The sequence below is a fragment of the Leptodactylus fuscus genome, chromosome 7, assembly GCF_031893055.1.
Source record: "Leptodactylus fuscus isolate aLepFus1 chromosome 7, aLepFus1.hap2, whole genome shotgun sequence".
Classification (NCBI taxonomy): domain Eukaryota; kingdom Metazoa; phylum Chordata; class Amphibia; order Anura; family Leptodactylidae; genus Leptodactylus; species Leptodactylus fuscus.
This window is the reverse complement of record NC_134271.1, coordinates 56,288,493-56,310,621: the sequence shown is the minus strand read 5'-3', so window position 1 is coordinate 56,310,621 and position 22,129 is coordinate 56,288,493.

Sequence of the window (22,129 nt, the reverse complement as noted above, 5' to 3'; positions counted from 1 at the left end):
TGGTTGTGAAATTAGGAAAAAAAATATTTACTTGCTAAGAAACATCACCTTTACTTGTCTGTAGATTGGAATTGCTATTGCGGCTTATTGTTACTGCAGCTTATCCCTATTGGCTTGCATGGACTTGGGCTGCAATACCAGGAACAGCCTGTGGACAAAAGTGTCATCATTTTTTTTAAAAGCAAAAAACTTTTTTAATGAGTTTTTATAAACTCATTTAAATAAATGTGTCTATGAGAGTCTCTATGTGGTATATAGTATTATTGCAAAAATGCTTAATGTATTGTATCGTGCCACGACAGAGTAGGGATCAGGATAAAGAAGCCTAAAAATTGTAGACCTTAGGTGGCTAGGATCACACTAGCACTAGGCAGTGGCATAACTAGGAATGGCGGGGCCCCGTGGCAAACTTTTTTTTTTTTTTTTAATGTAGATTGTGAACCCCATATAGGGATCACAATGTACTTTTTTATCTTTTCATTTAAGTATGTCTGTAGAATGGGAGGAAATCCACACAAACATGGGGAGAACATACAAACTCCTTGCAGATGTTGCTCCTGGGGGGATTCGAACCCAGGACTCCTGCACTGCAAGGCTGCAGTGCTAACCACTGAGCCACTGTGTTGCCCCTTCCCGTGGCAAACTTTTGACATGGGGCCCCCACCTGACCAACACCTGCTGAAGACCCTGACTGACTTTTTGACTCATTAGACAAGGGAATGTGGCTCTGCAGCCAAGTGCAGGACTTTGCAAGGTAAGGGATTGTGGCTTTAATGGGACATTTGCCATACTGCACCAAAATCTTATTGTATTGTTTTGAGTAAAAAAAAAAAAAAAAAAAAAAAAAAGCTAATATGTGGTATAAACTTAGATTATTCAGTGTAAAAAGGCAACAGACTTATCATCCAACTTCAGCATCTGTAACAAATCGGGCACATTTTCAGACTGCCTGTCTCAGTGTACATTTACTAATAGAAAATATAAACTATTTTATTTATAGCAGCCATCTTGGCACCATATACTTGCATCTATTCTCCCTCAGAAAGCATTCCTTACTTGTTGAAACAGCTTCATGCCACTACTTTGTGCCTACAATGCTGAAGATTCGTCTTTCATGCTTTTGTTGAGAAGTCATTGGGAGTAGAGGTCAGAAGTGAATCAGAAATGAATCATGCTGCTAGATAGTGACTAGAGATGAGCGAACACTAAAATGTTCGAGGTTCGAAATTCGATTCGAACAGCCGCTCACTGTTCGAGTGTTCGAATGGGTTTCGAACCCCATTATAGTCTATGGGGAACATAAACTCGTTAAGGGGGAAACCCAAATTCGTGTCTGGAGGGTCACCAAGTCCACTATGACAACCCAGGAAATGATGCCAACACCTCTGGAATGACACTGGGACAGCAGGGGAAGCATGTCTGGGGGCATAAAAGTCACTTTATTTCATGGAAATCCCTGTCAGTTTGCGATTTTCGCAAGCTAACTTTTCCCCATAGAAATGCATTGGCCAGTGCTGATTGGCCAGAGTACGGAACTCGACCAATCAGCGCTGGCTCTGCTGGAGGAGGCGGAGTCTAAGATCGCTCCACACCAGTCTCCATTCAGGTCCGACCTTAGACTTAGCCCGATGAAGTAGAGCTGAATGTGTGTGCTAAGCACACACATTCAGCACTGCTTCATCACGCCAATACAATGCATTAGCCAGTGCTGATTGGCCAGAGTACGGAATTCGGCCAATCAGCGCTGGCTCTGCTGGAGGAGGCGGAGTCTAAGGTCGGACCTGAATGGAGACTGGTGTGGAGCGATCTTAGACTCCGCCTCCTCCAGCAGAGCCAGCGCTGATTGGCCGAATTCCGTACTCTGGCCAATCAGCGCTGGCCAATGCATTCTATTAGCCCGATGAAGTAGAGCTGAATGTGTGTGCTTAGCACACACATTCAGCTCTACTTCATCGGGCTAATAGAATGCATTGGCCAATCAGCGCTGGCCAATGCATTCTATTAGCTTGATGAAGCAGAGTGTGCACAAGGGTTCAAGCGCACCCTCGGCTCTGATGTAGCAGAGCCGAGGGTGCACAAGGGTTCAAGTGCACCCTCGGCTCTCCTACATCAGAGCCGAGGGTGCGCTTGAACCCTTGTGCAGCCTCAGCTCTGCTACATCAGAGCCGAGGGTGCGCTTGAACCCTTGTGCACACTCTGCTTCATCAAGCTAATAGAATGCATTGGCCAGCACTGATTGGCCAGAGTACGGAATTCGGCCAATCAGCGCTGGCCAATGCATCCCTATGGGAAAAAGTTTATCTCACAAAAATCACAATTACACACCCGATAGAGCCCCAAAAAGTTATTTTTAATAACATTCCCCCCTAAATAAAGGTTATCCCTAGCTATCCCTGCCTGTACAGCTATCCCTGTCTCATAGTCACAAAGTTCACATTCTCATATGACCCGGATTTGAAATCCACTATTCGTCTAAAATGGAGGTCACCTGATTTCGGCAGCCAATGACTTTTTCCAATTTTTTTCAATGCCCCCGGTGTCGTAGTTCCTGTCCCACCTCCCCTGCGCTGTTATTGGTGCAAAAAAGGCGCCAGGGAAGGTGGGAGGGGAATCGAATTTTGGCGCACTTTACCACGCGGTGTTCGATTCGATTCGAACATGGCGAACACCCTGATATCCGATCGAACATGTGTTCGATAGAACACTGTTCGCTCATCTCTAATAGTGACCCCTTACTTTACCAGAAAAAAAACAAAGTGCAGGGAGTCACTATTATATCATATAACCTACAGTAGCTGTACAGAAGTAATCCATGTTTTTTCCCAACAAGGTAATAGGATAAATATTTAATACCCATGGCATTGCCTATATAGGGTATATTGCTGCGTATACACTGAGTTCCGAATTATTAAGCAAAATATGTTTTGCTTTGATTTTCCAAAATAATCGATACAAATGATAGCCAGTAGAAAGTTCTAATCTTCAAATCCCATTTTATTAGGCAAATCTCCAATGATAAAATTTTTTCACAAATTAAAAAATCTAAATTCACTGTCCCAATCATTCTAAAAAATTCATAGGTTGGAAAGAACTGAACATGGTCATTTGTGAAATTTGCAGCATTAACTGAAATCAAAAGCTATTTCAATCAAAAACATCTTAAGAAGCCAAGTTTCATAGGGCCCATTCTTCGATATCATCTTTGCAATTTTTGATTCCATTGAATTTGTGAGGTTTTTGGATAGTTTTGGTTTGAATTTCTTTGCAAGATGTCAGAATATCCTCCAGAGACTGTTTTGATGTGAACTGCCTCCCACTCTCATGAATGAGCATACTCTCAGGGCAAGTTCCATCAGGGTTTTTTGAACCGGAACCTGAGGCGGAGGCCGCAATTACAATGAATGGGCCTAGTCCGGAGGTGAGTGTGTCTTCAGGCTGAATTGTGAGGTGAAACAGCCTGAAAAATGAGCATCTCCTGAGCTGCTCTCATTGATTTCAATGGGAGCCGCCTTTTTGATCAGGATTTTGAGGCAGATATGGCCTCAAAATCCTGACCAAAAATCTCAGTGTGAACGTACCCTAAGGCCGGGTTCATACGGAGTATTGTGGCTCGTCATTTGGTACGTACACGCCGCGGGATCTTTTGCGGGCCGTATACGCTCCCATTGTTTTCAATGGAAGCCGGTACTGTACACGCGGCGCTATTTTGCGGCCGTGATTTTGTGGCTGTCGCAAAATAGCGCCACGTGTATGGTACCGGCTCACATTGAAAACAATGGGAGTGTATACGGCCCGCAAAAGATCCCGAGGCGTGTACGTACCAAATGACGAGCCACAATACTCTGTGTGAACCCGGCCTAAAGGTTCTCAATAAGGTTGACATCTGGGGAGGATGATGGCCATGAGTTTCTCTCCTATTATGCCCATAGCAGCCAATAACTCTGAGATATTCTCTGCTGCCTGAGATGGGTTTTGGTACCATATAATAAAGTGCTCAGTCAGAAACCACTGACTGACCAGATGTCATTTTCACACCTTCAGGCCTAAAGTGGACCAAAACATGGCTCCTCTACCTCCTTGCTGATGTCACAGCCTTGTGAGGACATTGTGTTCACCCACAAATAACTCATTACTTTATCCATCTGGACCATCCAGAGTTGCACACCACTCATCAGGAAACAAGACTGTTTCAGAATTAGTCTTCATGTATTTCTGGACCAATTCTAAACATTCTCTGATTGTGAGCACTGTTTGGGGGTGACTGACTAGTAGGTTTATGCACAACTGCAAGTCTCTGGAGGATCCTACACGTTGTGGTTCATGGGACTCCGAGGTACCCAGCAGCTTCAAATACCTGTTTGCTGCTTTGAAATGGTATTTTAGCAGCTGCCTTAATCCAATGAATTTGCCAATCAGAAACCTTCCTCGCTATGCCTTTATCTGCACTAACTCATCTGTGCTCTGAATCTGCCACAAATCTCTTCACAGTACAATGATCATACTTAAGTTTACATAAAATATATAATGTTTTCATATGTTATTCAAGGCATTGCACAATTTGATGCTTTTCAACAGCACAGAGATCCTTTTACTTTCCAATATTGCTTGAAACCTTTGACTTGCTTCACAATGTTGAAAGTCCTTCTTAGGCTGAAACCCCAAACCATGTTGCGAAAACGCAGAATTTATAATACCTGCAAAGTGGATGGAATTAACCATAAGAATGGCAGAAAAAAAATCTGCAGCGGAAAAGCAGTTTTTTTCAAAAGCGTCTGTGTTTTTGAAAATTGCAGCATTTTTCCTATAGGTATAATAGGGGCAGAAAGTCTGTAGAGAAAAACTCTGAAAATGCAATAGAAAACACTGCAAAAAAAAATAAATAAAAAATGCGCAAAAGCGCCGTGGGACAACGCGCAACGGAAATGCATTGCGGTTCTTCTCACAGTGCTTTGAACAGAAAATTCACTGCGTTTTCCTCCGCGGACTTTCTGTTACCATTATATCTATGGGGAAGCGGGGTTTTGGAAATCGCTGCGGTTTTACCGCAAAGTGGGCATGGGATTTGCATGAATCCCATCCCCTTTGCAATTACTGTAAAACGCCGCGATTAAGTAGGTTGCCTTTAATCGGGCTCATCTGGCAAACAAATTATCACAGGTGTTTGAGACTGAGTTCATTGAGCCAAGGAGCCCTGAGACACAATACAATCTATAAGCTTAATTGAAAACTTTAAAAAAATTATCTTTATGGGACAAATCAAATTTGCATAATAATTTGGAACGTGGTGTAAAAAGTATTTTAAAAATATATATTTAACCAGAGAACCTCTTATCTCTGCCGCTGCGCAAGGTATCTGGAATTTTGTACGAAAAAAATTAAGTCCCAAAAGTTATAAAGACACAAAAAATATACTTATTGCAGAACGATGACAAAATCTGGATCTTAACTTAAAAGGTATCAACTCCCTTTTATCTGTAAAGGACTATTTATATTTGTGATGAAATAAGCTAAAAGCTTTGCCATCCTGGATATTTGAGCCTACGTGGTACCGATATAATACACCGCCAGCCCTGCAGATATATCTCTAGCATGTCCTGGATGTAAAAGCATTATCCCATACAAATGGCTGGTGTTAAATGATGATTCAATAAAGAAATCAGGTAACAAAAAAGAGCAGTAACTGAAGTGCATCAAGTCTCGGTTAAATCATATTTTCACTTTAAGACGACTAAGCCAGGTTTGCTCGAAGCAAGTCCAATCACATGTCAGCTCTTCAATGAGCAAGATTAATTTTCCACTTTTATCACATTAAATCAGCAAAATTGCTGGAAGCATACGAATTGAATGTACATTTATTATTGCAGAACTCTAATATTGGTGACAGTAATGTGACAAAGACTAGCCGTATTTTTTTTTATTTTATTTTTTTGCATAATAAGTCATTTATATTATATTAACCGATTCCTTGTAGTGGAGGTATGGGGGGTTTGTACTCTAGAGAGACATTGGTGCATTGTTTTAATGCAGAGTAATTTTTAGTAAATTAACTTTTAATTTAAGATATTGTTGCTTGCAAGGCCCTTATAAAAATTATTTTACTCTAGTGAAAGATTAAACTGAGAGTGGTACACGGCGAGATAAATATATTTTAATTATTTCCCTTCCTTTGGAAAAATAATAAAATATAAATAATTGCTATAAAACAAAGGTTAGAAAAGACTATTAACAAATATTAAATAAAATGTAAAAAGTTTTATATTGAAATAAAATAAAATGGAACTTTCTACAGCAAGTGTGATATTTAGTGTATTTGTTGATTTTAAAGGAGGTTGTCCATTTTTCAAGTTTAGAACATTGATTTTTATATACCCAATTAAATAATTCTGGACTATGAGAGAGAGGTCCTTTGTCAGGATTCTGCTCAGCAATACATAGACAACCCATGAATTAGCATGGATATATCAAGCCAACAACACAGTAAGGCCCGATTCACATCTGCATTCGGGCCCTTCCGTTCCCCTATCCACATGAAATATGAGGTTTTCACTCGAAAAATTGTGGAGAGAAAAGTGCTGCTTGCAGGACATTTCTCTCTGCATTTTTTCATGTGAAGACGTCAAAATCTCGCCAAAAAACTCACCCTAAAAACTAGAGATGAGCGAACATTGTTCTATCAAACACATGTTCGATCGGATATCAGGGTGTTCGCCATGTTCGAATCGAATCGAACACCGCATGGTAAAGTGCGCCAAAATTCGATTCCCCTCCCACCTTCCCTGGCGCCTTTTTTGCACCAATAACAGCGCAGGGGAGGTGGGACAGGAACTACGACACCGGGGGCATTGAAAAAAATTGGAAAAAGTCATTGGCTGCCGAAATCAGGTGACCTCCATTTTAGACGAATAGTGGATTTCAAATCTGGGTCATATGAGAATGTGAACTTTGTGACTATGAGACAGGGATAGCTGTACAGGCAGGGATAGCTAGGGATAACCGTTATTTAGGGGGGAATGTTATTAAAAATAACTTTTTGGGGCTCTATCGGGTGTGTAATTGTGATTTTTGTGAGATAAACTTTTTCCCATAGGGATGCATTGGCCAGCGCTGATTGGCCGAATTCCGTACTTTGGCCAATCAGCGCTGGCTCTGCTGGAGGAGGCGGAGTCTAAGATCGCTCCACACCAGTCTCCATTCTGGTCCGACCTTAGACTCCACCTCCTCCAGCAGAGCCAGCGCTGATTGGCCGAATTCCGTACTCTGGCCAATCAGCGCTGGCCAGTGCATTCTATTGGCATGATGAAGCAGTGCTGAATGTGTGTGTTTAGCTCAACTACTCCACCGGTGTAGTTGAGCTAAACACACACATTCAGCACTGCTTCATCACGCCAATAGAATGCATTGGCCAGTGCTGATTGAAGCAGAGCTGAATCTGTGTGCTTAGCTCAAGTACTCCACCGGCGTAGTTGAGCTAAGCACACACATTCAGCACTGCTTCATCACGCCAATAGAATGCATTGGCCAGTGCTGATTGAAGCAGAGCTGAATCTGTGTGCTTAGCTCAACTACTCCACCGGCGTAGTTGAGCTAAGCACACACATTCAGCACTGCTTCATCACGCCAATAGAATGCATTGGCCAGTGCTGATTGAAGCAGAGCTGAATCTGTGTGCTTAGCTCAACTACTCCACCGGCGTAGTTGAGCTAAACACACACATTCAGCACTGCTTCATCACACCAATAGAATGCATTGGCCAGTGCTGATTGAAGCAGAGCTGAATCTGTGTGCTTAGCTCAACTACTCCAACGGCGTAGTTGAGCTAAACACACACATTCAGCACTGCTTCATCACGCCAATAGAATGCATTGGCCAGTGCTGATTGAAGCAGAGCTGAATCTGTGTGCTTAGCTCAACTACTCCACCGGCGTAGTTGAGCTAAGCACACACATTCAGCACTGCTTCATCACGCCAATAGAATGCACTGGCCAGCGCTGATTGGCCAGAGTACAGAATTCGGCCAATCAGCGCTGGCTCTGCTGGAGGAGGCGGAGTCTAAGATTGCTCCACACCAGTCTCCATTCTGGTCCGACCTTAGACTCCGCCTCCTCCAGCCGAGCCAGCGCTGATTGGCCGAATTCCGTACTCTGGCCAATCAGCACTGGCTAATGCATTGTATTGGCGTGATGAAGCAGTGCTGAATGTGTGTGTTTAGCTCAACTACACCGGTGGAGTAGTTGAGCTAAGCACACAGATTCAGCTCTGCTTCAATCAGCGCTGGCCAATGCATTCTATTAGCTTGATGAAGCAGAGACTGCGTTTGGTAATCAGTTCTGCGGGTCCACATGGGTACCCCCCGAATGGACTACCGAACGCATTTGCAAGCAGTGTGCAGTGAAAGCACATGGATCCCATAGACTATAATGGGGTCCATGTGTTCACTACAAGATCTCCGCACGAGTCATGCAGACAGAAAAGTAGATTGTCAAGTAGTTTCCTGTCCGCATGTTCCCTGCAGAGATCTCGCGGCAAGCACATTATAGTCTATGGGGATCCGTGTGCTTTCACTGCACACTGCTTGCAAATGCATTTGGTAGTCCGTTCGGGGTTTCCCTATGCTCCCTCAGATGGATTACTGATGCAGAGGTGAACAAGGCCTTAGGTGAGCAATGGAAGTAGCCTGCAGGCCAACAGTTAGCTACTAAAGATGAGCGAACACTAAAATGTTTGAGGTTCGAAATCCGATTTGAACAGCCACACACTGTTCGACTGTTCGAACGGGTTTCGAACCCCATTATAGTTTATGGGGGGAAATGCTCGTTTCAGGGGTAGGCAACATTCGATCAAATTCTACTTACTAAGTCCATGAGTGAGGGTCAGGCTGGATTCTTCTCCCTGCGCAGAATCCCTGCATCCTCTTCCGGCCTTGAATTCACTCTGCTAGGCATAGGGCCTAGGCAGAGCCGACTGCGCATGCCCACGCTACAAGAAAATGGCCGCTTACAGCGTAAGCAGCCATTTTCTTGTAGCGTGGACATGCGCAGTCGGCTCTGCCCAGGCCTGATGCCTAAGCAGAGTGAATGCAGAGCCGGAAGAGGACGCGGGGACGCTGCGCAGGGAGAAGACTTCTAAAGGTAAGAGAAGAACCAGTGTTGATTGGCAATGTATAGCATTCTGCCAACCAACGCTGGTTCTGCATCAAATCTGAACTTCGAATAGCTAGTAGTATTCGATCGAGTACGAGTATTTCAAATACCGTAGTATTTGATCGAATACCTACTCGATCAAACACTACTCGCTCATCTCTATTAGCTACTATTGCTCTTTATGCTACAAAAATGGCAGTAGTCGCAAATGATTTACTTGACAATCTTCTGCAATTATGTTGAACATATTGAGCACCAGCACAGAAGAAGATATGGCTGTTGGACGGTAATGTGAATTATGGATTTGGAGCATCCACTATTTAGGTCCATTTGGGCAGTAGGGGCCATTCAGCTTTAGAAATTAGCAAAATGATTCCTAACTAGCTTGATTTCACCCCACATTTCCAAAGTTAGTTTATTAAGAAACCCAAAAAATTTGCAATTCATCTTCATCAAACTATAATGCCCGCCACAACATGTATTGTGCACTTAAAGGGGTTGGCCACTTTCAGACCAATATTGACAAATAAATGTACAATAAAAAGATATACAATTTTCCAATATACTTTCTGTATCAACTCCTCACGGTTTTCTAGATTTCGGCTTGTTGTCATTCATTCTGTTACTTCTAGAGGATAAAACTCTGACCATAGTCATGTGATTTACGGTCCATGGTCATGTGATGAGCATACAGGTGCACAGCTGATAACCAGTGTAACGGGATTAGCTCAGGGATTGTCGTCTCCTCAGATAGACAAGCACTTTTGGCACAAAAATAAAAGTCCAGTCCAGCAGAATATGGGGCAACTGGCCGCAACCAGTTTTATTGGAAGTGGTGCAGACAAGACAAAAGCAAAATACAAAATAAATCTTAGCCATCCGGCTTCTACCTTAAACAGCAGGTATCCTAACTAAAGAGAGCTGGGCCTTCTGCACAGCTCCCTAAACACAAAATACAGCAGGTAAACTGGCACTTAGTTTCCCAGGAGCAGAGAGAGCAATATTCCTTTGGGCTGTCTGCCCTTTTATACAGACACTTTCATGAAACCAGGAATTAACCCCACACATCTCAAAACCTGGAGTGGCTGAATGGAGTAGAGCCACTCCCAATACTCCCACTCCAGCAGCCAGAACTTTTTACCAGGGTTTTGGTAAGACCCATGAGCCAGGAGCACAGCTTTGCTCAGCTGCACCTAGATTGTGTATGACAGGAACCTGGGAGAAATGTAAACTCCTTCTACCACTTTGCCCCTGGTCCTGTCACACCAGGCAGATGTCTGAATATTGTGCTATGACTGTAACGAGCGGCACCTGTGTGCTCATCACATGACCATGGACCGTAAATCACATGACCATGGTCAGAGTTTTATCGTCTAGAAGTAACAGAATGAATGACAGCAAGCCGAGATCTAGAAAACCGTGAGGAATTGATACAGAAAGTATATTGGAAAATTGTATATCTTTTTATTGTATTTTTGTTTGTCAATATTGGTCTGAAAGTGGCCAACCCCTTTAACCTCTTCCCGCTGGTGTCATATTTACTTAGTAACTCAGTGTTTGCCTCTGCTTCCACATGGAGCTCTGTAGAGACGCTCAGCACCTCCTCTTCCTACAAGCTGTAAGCCAGGAAATGATCCTCCTTGGTAACCAGCAATATGGACAGGGTCATGTGGTGCCAGTGTATACAGGAATTAAGCAGTTTCATACAGAATGGACCAAGCAGGTGTACACATATAAAGCAACACCGACATATGAATATTTAAAGGGGAATATGAGAGTTACACCCAAACACCTACTGTACTCAAAAACGGTGAACTGACTGAAAGAATATTCTGCATTTCTTTTACATGATTTTTATAGATGTAGTTGCTTTTATATAGAGTTAACTCATTACTTGCTTTTTAAGCTAATATTTCTGTATATGAAAGCAATAAATGCACTGATATTGATCGCGAACATAATCAATAGTGCTGGATATAAGATAGGCACATCCTAAGATAGGAACAGAGGCTAAATAGAGCTGAAAATATTAAAAAATGTAGATTGTGGACATAGAAACTAGCTCCAAAGTAATGTAAACCAGTCATATCCTCATGAGGAACTTAATAATACATCATATATAGATTTGGGAAATGGTGAAGCATAAATTTGCTGACATACTGAAAATTTTAAGTTTTTCTTATACCTAGCTTTAAAACAAATTGAAATCTAAAGCACAGCCCTGCTTAGAAATGTAAAGACAGACATCCCACACAGTGACATCTGTTTCAACCTTCTGGGTCTCATCTTTGTTCTGTTGTTTTTGGCTTATTGAGGGTTCCCCTGGAAAAGAATCACATGCTAGTCACAGTAAGCAGCAGCAGATCGTGGGCAGAGAAATTATAAATCCTCCACTTTGGAAACCAGAGCAAATGATACTTACAAGTATGTTTAATTTGTATGAGAAAATGAGAAAGGAAACTTCTAAAAATGATCCCAAACATGTGACTATTATTCATAGTCTATGCATTTCCATATGAAACCAGTATAGAAATGAAATTAAGTATACCTAAGATAGCTACACCATTGTTTATAATGAAACTAGTCCGTTATTCATAAGCAACCACCCAGGGGTCAGTTGTTCACACAGACCCAGTTCCGCTAACCGCCATTGACTAACTCTGAGTGCCATACAAAAAGCTGGTCGTACAGTACATTGGTCAGATAATACATTGATATGCATGGGCCAGAAATGGATCCATCTGTGTGAAAGTCTCTCCACTCTCAGCTGAGGACTCTCCTCGGTCATCCATTTACTTACAGTCCAAGTCATGAACTGATCAATCACAATATATTTATAGATCGTGGACAGATGCCAAGTTGATTTTTATGAGTACACTTTACATAACTATATGTAGAGATGGATAAACCCCTCAAGATTCCATTAGTTTCAAAGTGGAAGTGACCTATATATCTATGGGAAAACAGATGGTTAGCAGAGGAAACAAACTCAAAGCTTGACCATACGCTATGCTAACGCTGAATGCTGGTATATGTGGAGCTATGTACGGCAGTGCGGAGTGGAATATGATGAAATGGGTCACAAGACATGACTGGATGGGTGATGGAAGTGGTAATACATGTGGCATGAGGCAGGGCATAATATGGTAGATGTTATGGAGTAGCAGGCACCATAAGCAGTTCAGTAAATGGAACATGAAGACAAAAGGTAGACAGTGGCACCACTATTCACAGGAATTTGTGGGAAAATCATCAATATCCATGTCTGACTAATTGTGACAAAAGTAATTTTTTTCCACGCTAGCAGTGGACAATTTTGTCTTTTTAGGGGATAGAACCCACTAGCAGCACTGAACACCCACTCAGCCAACTCAAACAGCCCATAATTCAATAGGGTCAGGGCCGGAGTTAGATTGAGGCAAACTGGGCAATTGCCCATGGCCCCAACCCCACAGTGGCCCCTTTGTTTCCTCAGCAATGCTACCTACTATACAGTGTATTTTCTAATGAGCAGCATGGATGAGACACACAGCAAGGGAGGAGGAAGCTCTGCTGCTTGCTCTTCAGACATTTTATTTGACCATAGTGGCCAAAGTCAAAACTGCAGTATTTTTTATATAGATAATAACATAAAAAATGTAAAAAAAAAAAAAAAAAAGTGCTAAAACGTTTTTTCTTTTCTAGTGACACATTCCCTGTTCCTTATACATCAACACCATATTTAGATTTTCCGATTGTATAAAGAACAGGCAAGCGTTTGGCTCCATTTAAGAAAGTAAATGAAAGTGTATTGAGACGTCCTTTATCTTCATTGTTACTCTAAATAATGGAAAGGTTTTAAAGATAGATTCAATTGTTTTGTGATCCAGAAAATTTCAGTATGTTGGACTGATACTCCAGAATCTGAGTCAGCAGAAGTGGATATGGATTTGCTGTAAGTGCATTTAGTTACTGTCTTATCCAAGCAAATGTGTTATACAACGCAAACTTTAAAGTCTTAGAAAATAACTAAGAGTGAAACAAATTACATAAAACACAAATAAGTACCGTACAATGTCCTGTAAAACTCCTTATCACATTAGCTGATGCTACCATATTACATGTTTACCTGCAGGAAATACATTATGATTTAATATAGTTTTCAAGGAATATTAATTGATGCCACTGTAATTAGTAGAGATCTGATCAGAATAAATGTAACCAGAGGAATAGCTTGAAACATCTGGGTCCCAGTGCAATATTTGTAATAGGGCCATCACATACTATAAGCTTTCTATAATACTGGTGTCATCTTATGTTGTAGAGAAGCCTGAGGCTCCAGGGCAATTGCTACCTCTGCACCCCCTATAACTAAGCCACCAAATGTGACATTAAGGTGGGCCCTTCATTGATCCATTTAATAGGATTTGTATAGAGGGATGACTGTGCAGTTGACACAGCTGCCCCATACAACCCTATGGTAGTTTTGAAAACATCCAAATTCTCTCACTTTCTATACCTACTACAAGGTTCCATGGAACTGCAATGTGCATACTCTGTGGTCTTCTGGTGGGGAGAAGGAGATGACCCTGCGTCCTAATAATCATGAGGAAATGGACCAGCCTGGACCAGCCTGAACCGGATTGCAATACTGTGTTTCACATTTGCTGACAGCACATTCCTCCGAGTAGCAACTTTGCATTTGACAAAGGACCATATAGGTCAGAAACGCGTTGTTCCATTTGAATTTCAATAAATAAGGGATTCTGGAATTATTGGGGTGAGCGCTGTTCTTTGGCCTGAATCCGGTTGGGGCTGGTCCATTTCCTGCTGGTTTATTTCATGTCCCTGTGATGTCCATCAGCTTCTGCCCTAGCCCCTGGTCGAACTTCCCAGAATCTTTATGTGTTGATGTGAATGTCTCACAACCCCTCAAGGTGAGCAGATATCTGTCTGTATATCTCTCTCATTGCTACCTTGATATACTAAACGAGGATTGGCTCGGTATCCACCTTTTGTCTTTCCAATAATCATTGTCACATATTGTTTGTAGCCAACTAATACAGGTGTTATCTGTCCCCTTGGCTGGATACGTCCAAGAAATATATATCATGAGATGATCAGCTTTTAAGAACAACACTATTTTATCATATTTAATTGCAATATTTCTACCTTATATATGGCTATATTTGGTTGTGTTGCAAATTGAAGTGTATAATGAGTTTTGCTAGCCTTTTACAATATTGCATTTGGTAGGTTTTGTTAATTTAGACCAACTAAACTCCAACAATGGTCATTGTGGGTACAAGGCTATTTTGAAACCATTGTCCTATAAATGACAGTTACTAAACTTGAGTTCTCAGTCATACTTGTAGACTGGTTCTTGACTACAGTGCCATATCAAATCTGAAAAAAAGTAGAATAATTGTTAATGGTTAAAAGCTTTTCAGATATATTTGCAATGCTAATTTCAACTTTAAAATGTTCTAAGTGTTGCGGAATGGAAAAGCAGGGATGCTGGCATTTACATGGATTTCTGCATTAGAATAATACAATCAACGGTTTTCATACAAATAGAGTTTAAACTTTAGAAGAATTATAGAACAGTCTATTAATAGATGATCGTAACACCATCCCAATGAAGTCATTTTTCCACTTGCATTTTTTAGACCCTGTTTTCCAAATTCCAGAACTTTTTCTTTTTACATAGTCCTATAGGGCTTATTTTTTGTGGAACAAATTGTAATTTATAATAGTACCATTTAATATTTAGTATGATATACTGGGAAAATGGAAAATAAACCAGAATGTGGTGGAGTTGGAAAAATACCTAAATTGGGTCATTGTTATATGGGTTTTTTAAATTGGAGAAAAACTACATATTACCGTATTTTCCGAACTATAAGGCGCACATAAAATCCTACGATTTCCTCAGAAATCGTAAGTGCGCCTTATAGTCCGGTGCGCCTTATATATGGAAGCGGCGGCACACGAGGAGTTAAGCGGCGGCCGCCGGCAAAGTCTGCCTGCCACTTCCATACATTGCAATGGGAGCGCGCTATTCAAATAGTATTCGTTCATCTCTAACTTCAATTGTAACTTCTTACAATTGAAGTTAGAGATGCGCGAATACTATTTGAATAGTGCGCTCCCATTGCAATGTATGGAAGCGACAGCCGCCGGCAAAGTCTGCCTGCCGCTTCAAACGATTCTACCATTAAAATAAGTTCTGTCCTCAGACCACGTCGGAATAGCCTTAAAGGCTATTCGTCTCCTACCTGTTACCATAGCCAGCCGCCGCCTTCTTCCCGAGCTGCGTCCTCCCCTTCTGTGTTGTCTTCTATGGGCCTCATGGATGACGCATGCGCAGTCGGCTCTGACTGCGAGAGCCTGTTAGAGCCGACTGCGCATGTGTCATCCATGAGGCCCAAAGAAGACAACACAGAAGGGGCGGACGCAGCTCGGGAAGAAGGCGGCGGCTGGCTATGGTAACAGGTAGGAGACGAATAGCCTTTAAGGCTATTCCGACGTGGTCAAGAGGACAGAACTTTTTAATGGTAGAATCCCTTTAACTCCTCGCGTGCCGAGCGCTTCCATTCATTTCAATGGAAGCGTGCCATTGAAATGAATAGAAGCGGCTGGCATGCGGGGGGTTAAGTGGCCGCCGGCAAAATCGGCGTGCCGCTGCTTTCCATCACATATAAGGCGCACCGGACAGCGCTGCGCCTTATAGTTCGGTGCGCCTTATAGTCCGGTGCGCCTTATATATGGACCTAGGCAGGACTATAAGGCACTCATGGGCAATGCGCCTTATAGTCCGCAAAATACGGTATCTACATTACATGGGTCAGCATGATCATGGCAATGCCACATTTATATACAGTCATTTTTGTTATGTCTATGTTGTGGGGAATCGCTCAGGTAGATGCTAGGTAGCAGTGCAGGAAACAGGGACACAGAGGTTGGGTTACACTCAAGTTCAGCATTTATTTCACGTGAGGTGCATAAACTGCCTCTGCAAAGGCACAAACAAAACAAAAGCCTTCTCAGCTGAGAACTAACTAAACATAAGAAACTGCTCCCTGACTATACCGGATCCTGGCTGCCAGACTCTCACTGTGGAAACTTCAAATGGGTGGCACAGTACCTGTGTAACATCTCTGCTTGTTCGGGTCTCTGCGCCACCCTCTGCTCGCGTGCTGAAGCGCAGGAGGCGTGTGCAGTTTGGTTCTTGGCTTAAAGTTTTTGGTCACACTGTGTGAACACGGCTCTAGTTCTGAGATTATATTTGCACCACACCTGTCTTGTGCCCTTGTTTGCCTCTGTTCATTTAGTGTTAATTCGTGTGATTGACAGCCTGCCTTCCTGTCAACTCCAGGGGCGGGTTCTTCCTCCCTATTTAGTCTTGACTCTCATTCACACCTATGCTTGCTATTGCCATGTGCATACTTGCTCCTTACTGTCCCTATTTTTGCTTGCATTCTTATCCTTGACCTCTGGCTTCCCTACTGACTACTCTTTGGACTCCGATTTGGCACTGCATCGATCGACTGTTACTGACCCTTGGCTAGCTGACCTCTCTTTGTTGTTGTCCATCTTGCCTCCGTTTTGTGTCTCACATATACAGGAAGGAACTGTCTTCGTGGTTGCCGCCTATTACGTAGGATAGGGCCTGGCAATAGGAAGGGTCAGTTGGGGGCTTCAGCTTAGGGCTCACTGTCTCTTGTATCCCGTCCCAGGGTTCAAACAGTTACTGGGGAATTGCTGTCCTAGCAATTCCCTTACAAGCTGGTTTGTAGGTCCAGTTCACACAGGAACTCTCAGCTTTGTCAGTGTGGTGCCACAGCGCCTAGGACTGACACACAACCTAATATCAGGCCTTGATTAGTCAGCTGACCTCCCTGGTGTGAGTCTTTACCAAACACTCTTTAGCTGCCTGGTTGGAACATACCTGTCCTCCCACACCACATCCTTCACTTTCTAACAACGTGTACATAGATGTGCTAGGTGACTTTTTTGGAGGGGCAAATAAGATATAATGGGGAAAAACACCATGCCTTGTATGCTAGCTTTTTGGCTTTCAAGACTGGTCTGCTTTCTGAAATTCTGAAATTATGGTGGATAAATTGGTTTCTTATTCAATATTAAAATACTAAACCCTGTTTATGTGATTGTGAGCTGTATTAAGAGCAGAAACTAATGTGCTTGATGAAAATTTCTGCATGGTGTTGCAAGCTATATTTATTGGTGCCACCCAAGCAATACTAAATAAATCAAATAATGTGTTATCCTGGATATAAGTATGTTATTTTGCATCTAGTTAAATTATATATCTTACTAGTACTTTTCATGTATATTTTCAGGCTACTCATGAATTCTAACCTTGAGATCAAAAGGGCAGATCGGCTAGATTTTATGCTGTTTTCTGTATGACAAATTACCCTTTTTTCTGTGAATCAGTAGGATCACAGTCTTATGATCTATAATATTGTTGTGGGATACCTCCCTAAATGTAACCTTCAATAAGCCTCAGCTGAACAGCTTCTATCCTCACCTACTATATCTATCCTCCTACACTCATAGGTTGTAGGGCCCTCCATCCAAATGTACCAATTGGTCATTATGTTAGTATTAAACGTATATTGTGTGTTTTGTGTGTAAACTCCTTAAATGTACAGCACCATGGAATTAATAATACTCTAAAAATAAAGAAATTATATATATATATATATATATATATATATATATATATATATATATAATCATTTTTGTATCACTGTGGTTTCAACTTATAGTTTTTATTGACTGAATGTGTGATCACTGATTTTCTTATGTGTAATTCGTAGATTGATATCAGAGACCACAATCAAAGAGCAAGTTAGTAAACGGCAATAATGCCATTTTCCTGTTAAGCCTAGCCATAGAAAGTCAGCAACAAATAATCTGCATGGTGTCAAAATCCGCAGCACATTACAGCAATTTGAACTACATTACCTGTAGTATAAAATATAAGCTAAGTGATATGGCTAGTATGCATATTTTGGTTCTCTATTTTCTGACAATAAAATTAAATTTTTATCTTCTTTATTTTCAAAGATTTTTTTTTTTCAAGCTCTGTTGTAGACAGAACAAAAGATCAACTTGACCTTGGATCAAAAGCCAATGTGGTATATAAAAAATAAAGTGCGCACTTGCATTCAGCCATGCACATTTATACAGCTGGAATGATTTATTATTATATCCATAATTACAGATGCCTATTTACATAGAATATTCCAGCAGCCAGCGCAGGATCGGGGCACATTTTATTGTTTTATATTATGGAGATAAATAATGTTCTTGTAGGCATGGTGGTATTTAGAGGAAGGAAGATAAAAGATATAAGGGGAAAATTGTATCAACATAATATCTGGGAGATGAATATAAGAAATTCAACATATGCATGAGTCTGAAAGTGATGTTAAATGATCGTAAACCAGATTGCCAGTCAGAGGCCGAGGCTTGATCATGAATTTAAAAGAACCCCATTTGCTGGTCATACATATCTCAGGATAGGAGTTGATGTAAATTTTGTTTATACAGCCACAAGATGCAGTGAGATGAAACATTCCATTTTCATCTTACTTAGAGTAAATCATAGCGAATGAAAGAGAGATTGGTTGCCGCACAATTAGTATGGAGTGAATTCTTGCTGTCCAACAAAGGTCATGTTACCTCTTCACTCGCTGGGATTGAAAACTTTTATGAGTTTGCAACTTTAATGTGAACAGAGAAGAAGACAAACAATAACAAAAATAAACTGCGCAAAGCTTTATAGTAATGGGAAAACAAAAATCTAATGGACGCTTACCGTACCGATAAACAGTAACAATTAGAGATAAGCGAGTAGTGAAATATTTGATATTTGTTTTGAGTATCCCCTTAATATCAAATCCAATTATAGTCTATGGGGGAAAAAAATGCTCGTTTCAGGGAAAACCACCATTCTACTAAGGAGAGTCATCAAGTCCACAATGACACCCCAGGAAATGCCAACACCTCTGGGATGCAACTGGGACAGCAGGGGAAGCATGCCTGGGTGCATCTAACATGCCCAAGTCACTGTATTGCCCCACTATCACAGCCTATCAACTAGACACTTTCCAAACTCAATAGAACCTCTATGAAAGTTGAAAAATACTTGTAAACCTTCTTTCCTCCACAATAGTATGGACAGAAAAACTAATTTAAAGCTAAATAAACATTAGCATACACCCCTTTAAATTATGTTGCCCATGACAACCACAGATGGCATAGGCAATGGGAAATCCAACAGCCCCCACCCTTAACTGTCATTGTGTGTGTGTGTGTGTGTGTGTGTGTGTGTGTGTGTGTGTGTGATGTGGTAAGACCTTCAAAAATTCACTTCTCTGGCCCTTAACGTGAGCCCTTCCAAATTAAGTTAGAGACGCTTAAGCTGAGCTACCAGCAGAGATTGAGGCCCTTGAGGTGACCTGAGCCTTTTACCAGCATAGTTTTAGGCCCTTTAAGTGAGTTGCACCTTGCACCAGCAGAGTTTTTTGCCCTTTGAGTGAGTTGAGCCTTGCACCGGCAGAGTGTTAGTCCCTTTAAGTGAGTTGAGACTTGAACAAGCAGAGTGTTAGCCCCTTTAAAATTGTTATCCCCTAAAACAGTGATTCCAAAACCATCACCCTCATTGTGTTGGATTGATGCAGTGGATTGGAGTGAGAACCCAGACACTGACCTTGATTTTGATTGTGAAATTGATAACATTTTTGCATCAAGTCCTGGGGGTAACTTTTATTTAGAGGACTGCAAAGGTGGAGAATTGTCTGCAACCACTACTACCAGTAATGGTCCTCTAATATCGGACTCTATATTACCTCTACAGGGTTCTGATCAGGTGTTAATAGTCCAAACAACATGCTCCAGTACTTTAGATGTAGATCAGAAACCACTTTCCCTTCTGACACCAGATTTAACCAAGGTTCATTGTCATCCTGCTGAGATGGAGCCACTAAAGGAAACCTTCCCTTCCAAGGCATGTCCTGGAGCTGCGACTGAGCCAAATCTAAACAGAGTCAATTGGAACTCAACAAAATTCAAAGTGTCAAAAGACTTTAGAGACTGTTGAAAGTAATGGGATCCAGAATGAGGAGTTCATCACAAGGCTGACAGACCCAACTCCAAATGCTGCAGCACAAGCAACCAGCAGTCAGACTAAGATTGTCTCTTCTTCAAATAAGATACAAGATTCTTTGGAACCAGAACAGGAAAACCCAGTGATTGCCATTGCAGTAGTGCCTAGGCCATCTTTCAGAGCAGTTCATTCAGAGATTGAATTGGAGAAAAATAAGACCATTTACTGTGATCAAGTCTTCATGCACATTAGTGGTCATGGACAACCTAATGTAGAAGATTCTCATGCTGAGGTGGCCTCATTACTGAACAAGATCAACCAGGATAATCAGGGTTGGAAACAGCCTTCAGATCTTACCGAAAGGAATCACCCTCAGTTTGGAAAGAAGCCATCTAAACATTGCACTTTTAATTGAGTTGAGCATTGCACCAGCAGAATGTTAGGCCCTTGGGGTGAGTTGAGCCTTTAACCAGCATAGTTTTTGGCCCTTTGGGTGGATTGAGTCTCTAGCTAGCTTAGTTTTTGCCACTTTGGGTGAGTTGAGCCTCTAACCAGCAGAATGGTAGGCATTTGGGTGAGTTGAGCCTCTAAACAGCAGAATGTTAGGCCCTTTGGGTGAGTTAAGCCTCTAACCAGCAGAATGTTAGGCCCTTTGTATGAGTGAGAATTGCACCAGCAGTGTTTTTGGCCCTTGGGGTGAGTTGAGCCTTGTACCAGCAGAGTTTTAGATTTTGGCCCTTTGGGTGAATTAAGCCTTGCACCAGCAGTGTTTTTGGCCCGTTGGGTGAGTTGAGCCTTGCACCAGCGGTGTTTTTGGCCCTTTGGGAGAGTTGAGCCTTGCATCAGCAGAGTTTTATTTTTTGGCCCTTGAGGTGAGTTGAGCCTTGCACCAACAGTGTTTTAGTTTTTGGCCCTTGGGGTGAGTTGAGCCTTGCGCCAGCAGTGTTTTTGGCCCTTGGGGTGAATTGAGCCTTGTAGCAGCAGTGTTTTAGATTTTGGCCCTTTGGGTGAATTGAGCCTTGCACCAACAGTGTTTTTGGCCCTTGGGGTGAGTTGAGCCTTTAACCAGCAGTGTTTTAGGCCCTTTAGGTGAATTGAGTCTTTAACCAGCAGAGTTTTAGTTTTTGGCCCCTTCCCCGTCCTTTTGTGCTAATGACGAGAGGCACTGCTGGCTGCCCCTCTCCAGTAACCATTGGATCCATAGTAGCTTGACTGTGGCCTGGATCCCCAGCTGGATTTCCACATCCCCGTCCCTTTATGCTAGACTGACGCATTGTCAGATGTGTACAGGTGACAGTACGAAGCTTTATTCTCACCCCATGGGACACTTGTAATGAATTTGAACTCTAAAGAGGGCTTTTGGGAAGCTTAGGCAGGTTGAGTGTATATACACTGATCCTTCAGTGTAGCTCTGAAAAGAGCTGTTGATTGAATTTTTCCTGCCTAACAATAGCTAAACTCTCTCACTCTCAGCACAATGTCTCACCTATCTCACCAAACCACATCCGACATGAATATGGCTGCCACTATTTTTATAAATCAGAGGTCACCTGATTTAGCCAGCCAATGACTTTTTCCTATTTTTTTTCAATGCCTACGTGTTCCTGCTTCCTATCCCACCTTCCCTGCACAGTTATTGGTGCAAAAAAAGCGCCAGGGAAGGTGGAAGGGGATACAAATTTTATTCCTTCGAAATCAAATATGTTGAATAGCCTGATATTCGATCGAATACCTACTCGATCGAACGGTATTCGTTCATCTCTAGTAACAATTATTATAGTTCAGCAGCTGAAGGTATAAAGTGGTTAAAGCCATCCCTTTCCAAAAATGACTTTAGGTGGGTAACTTTGCTAGGTTCTTTCTCAAGACA